Genomic DNA, 3,920 nt, shown 5'->3' with positions numbered 1-3,920 from the left:
AAGGCGCAAAAAAGAAGAAAAATGGAGGATACCAGGTGACAAAGACCGCCAGGCGAAATCGTGTCCCCAGAAAGAGAGGAACACCCCGCATGGCAATGCCAAGCCACACTGCAGCCAGTACAGCCAACAGGACAGCACGAAATGGCCGGTAAAAAATGGGAATAAACCCCGCCGGAGCAAATGAATCAGGGAGAAAGACCCAGCAACAAAACGCTAGAAATCTCATGGACCATCCCCGAATGTATACCCCAACAGGGAAAAAACGTCCACGATCCCACCAACAAGAGATGATGGCATAGCCGCATGCACCAGCAGCGCAGACAGCACAAAACAGTCCAAGAAAAACTGCAAAAGATGCTACGTGGACAAAGAGAATGCAAATTTCCAAAGCACAGCATGAAAATGAACATCCCAAGTCACATTGACAGCATAGGCAGGACTTGAACCCTCAGCACATGACAGCCTGTGACACCAGAGGCATATGACATACCAATGAGCAACAGCTCCGTGGATGCACCGGAGAGGAAGTCCCCCTCAAACATGGCGAGTAAAGGAGTAAACCCCATATATGGAACGCTTCACGAATATGCATGTCATCCATGTGCAGGGACCATGCTAATCTACTCAGTAACGTTCCAAGCCCAGTATATGCGCCGCCGATGCGAGCACCAGGAAAACACCCAACACACATTGGTGGTGGAATTGAAAGGAAGTGCCCAGCAACCTCCAGGAAACACTGCCCCAAACAGCAATCTCATATGTGAGAACAGAAAATAAACAAAAAGGGCAGCCCTGCAGTCTCCACCCACAGCCACATATGAAGAACATGGCCGCAGGGGCCGGCCACTGCACTAAAGCACCAGCGCCGGAACGACCTGGGGCCAGAACACCAGGAGGGCTCCCCGCCCCAGCCCAGCACATGAACGGGGAGCATCCTGACCCCAGAACAGGAGCGTGGCCGTCCGGAGGACCGGAGCGGCCGCGCCGGTAAAAACATGAAAAGACCATAAACAGAAGCATTTAAAAATGCAAAAGAAACACTCACGGCACCGCCAAAACACCCAGAAGCAAACAGGAACAGAGGCAGGAACCGGGAGCACCAGCGTTCCGACAGCCGTCGGAGCAGAAAAAAAACAGGCATGGCGGTGGGTGGGAGGGGCTTATGTCACCTTCGACCTTTGGATTTCTGGCGTTTTGATTGGCTGGGTGGAGGCAGGACTGCCTCACGTGGTAAGGACTGGGACGGGGAGGACCCATGAGGGGGTAATGAATAAGCTTGCCACACCGAGCTGTGACACTTGACAAGGCAGCGGCTACAGGTAGTGAGCACGTGCTTCAGGTTAGAAGAGTGGGGCACGTGAGGACAGCACGAGTCACTGAGAGGAGCGGGAGATCGTGAGAAGGAGAGGCGACGGTCAGGAAAAAGGCTGCTAGTCACACCCCAGACAACCAAGCAAATGACTGGTGGGGTAGGACAGGGATTGTCCCCTCCTGGGAACCAGCACTGCCTGTGACCACCAGGCTTAGGCGTGCTGCAAGAAGAGAGGACTGTAGACAGGGGAAGTTGGGGAAGCATAATCCTCCGTACAGTGGCATAGCTAGGGGGGGGGCGTTCCGCCCCAGGCAAATCTATTTTGGGGCGGCCGCGCGGCACTAGTGGCTCGTTGCGTCAGCCTTTATAATTTATTTGGAGACACTGTGTGTCCCCAAATAAATCATAAAGGCCGCTGCAACGGCCCACCAGTGCCGTGCGCGCTGCCCAGTTTGAAAGTGCAGGCAGCGCGCCGTGCGCACCTGACCTGCTTTTGTTTGTAGTAACTGCTAGTGTGCCAGCGCCTGCAGTCAAAGTGCTTCCAAAATTGCGGCCGCAACAGCCCGCGTTTCTGTTTGCTCAGCTACTTGACTGTTGATCTGTCCCAGCCTCCAGGGCCGTCAATCAATCTTGTTGCGCGCGAGCGCTACCAATGACATTAAACTATTTATTTTGGCCAGCCCTGGTGATGAGAACGAGGTAGCAGTGACGCGTAAAGCGTTTCACCGCTATGCGCTCTTGCGCTCATTCTGGCCTGGGGCAGTCAGTGGCAGTGCTGCTCTTTGGGCGATTTGCTGACTCTGGAGTCTGGCTGCTGATTAAGTGAACAAAGTTCTAACCAACCACCCCTGCCTGCCATAGAGACCCCGGAGTGAGTCACGAGTGAGGTAAGAGGAGAGTTTTCAGAGTGGATATTTAAGTGAGTGGCAGTATACCTGCCAAGGTTTCAGATGTGTGACATTTTCTCATAACTTCAGACTCTTCAGTGTAATAACGATTGACATTTCAACAACTATGAGCATAGCTTCAAGGTTTCAAATTGCTATGTGTGACATTTTCATAATTAAATTGTAATTATGAGTGACATTTCAACGACTATAAGTGACACTTTTTTGCGATCAAAACTCAAGCAATGAAGACGAGGGAAACATATATATGTCAGTAATTACACCCATTTGAGCTATGAGAAACTCTAAGAAGACTAAAATTGGTGCAAATGTCTACGGCGGCGGACTCAATTCAATTCAAAATAGTCTTTATTCGATATTTTTCAACCATAAAAAGACATTTACAAATTTAAAAAGTTTTTCCTACCCCCCAAACCCCGCAAAAACACAAGATCCACAATGAGTCATTTCAACATGTTCTAAAAATATCAGCCTAACTTATCCTTATTTACAGTTTTTAAATATATTATATTAAAAGATTAAAACAATTGTTAAAAAAAAACGAAATTCATCAGTACAAAACATATCAGTTACTTAATACGGTATGCATAGTATATCACTTACTTAATACAATATGCAAATTTGGATAGCAGCATGTGATAACTGGCCGTAGGGTTATTCCAGGCTCATTTTGCGAGCCCGAATTATCCACATCCAGTGAAGAAATTTCGACATGGCTATAACAACTGGCTGGGAGGTATCAGTTCTTAAGATCCTAACAGCCTCACTTGCAGATTTAAGGCCCAACTGGGCGCAAATCGGATTTAGCCATAATCGTCTGGGGGCATTATATTCAGGGCAGGCAAACAGCACATGTCCAATATTTTCCTTTTGATCAGGACAAAAGGGGCACCGTGAAGTTTGGTTCTTTTACCATTTTTCAGTTAAGGCATTTAATGGTAGTGTCCCCACCCTCAGTTGGTGATACTTCTTCCGGTCCCCTGGGACGGTAATCCAATCCCAATAAGGTTCTAGGACCGGTGCATGCTTGAGTTCTAAGAAGTCAGTAATAAATGATCGATCTATGCGACTTCCAAAACACTTGGCCTCAACCATGCTCCATTATAGATCTCGAAGAATTTTCTTAGATGGGAAAAAATTCCTTACAGGGTCATCCCATAATTGAGATAAACCCATAGCCTTATAAATTGTTTTTACCTCTCTCATCCATACTATTTTATGAGTTTTGTCCAAGGCTCTAAACTCGAGGAAACCCTGGGCGTACTGGGAGAGTTCTGGGGTGACCCATAACCTCCTCCAGTAGGCTACAGATCTATACCTGGCCATGTCCTCAAAGCTATGGAATCCCAGATCATAGTGTAGAGGTAACAAAGGAGTTGATATTGGTAAACCAGTAATGTTCCGGAGAAATTTATTCTGGGCTACCGTCAATTTTGTAAGATTACTTGGGCCCCAGAGTTCAGCCCCATAAAGGACTGCTGCTCCAACCTTTGCATTGTAGATCTTTAGGACCGGACTAATAGGTCTGGTATGTGAAGAAAATAATTCCTTGATGAGAGCTCCTGTCAGTTGTGCATGCCTTGTAGCTAACTGGTTGGTGTGCTGTTTCCAGTCTAGTTTATAAGACAGGGTAATGCCCAGGTAATATATAAAATAAATGAAAGATATCAAATATACATTCTATGTCTTAATGAATTGCT

At 47.3% G+C, this 3,920-nt stretch overlaps 1 non-coding gene across 1 annotated transcript; it reads right to left on the bottom strand.

Moving 5' to 3' along the window:
• Positions 1 to 562: 562 nt before the first annotated feature.
• On the bottom strand, positions 563 to 669 carry LOC147712624 (U6 spliceosomal RNA). Its single transcript, XR_015296251.1, has one exon. It is a non-coding gene; the product is annotated as a U6 spliceosomal RNA (small nuclear RNA).
• Between the last annotated feature and the right edge of the window lie 3,251 nt (positions 670 to 3,920).

This window comes from Lissotriton vulgaris, chromosome 5 (genome assembly GCF_964263255.1).
Source record: "Lissotriton vulgaris chromosome 5, aLisVul1.2, whole genome shotgun sequence".
Taxonomy (NCBI): domain Eukaryota; kingdom Metazoa; phylum Chordata; class Amphibia; order Caudata; family Salamandridae; genus Lissotriton; species Lissotriton vulgaris.
The sequence above is the reverse complement of the archived record's forward strand: the minus strand, read 5'-3'. Positions and strand labels throughout refer to the sequence as shown.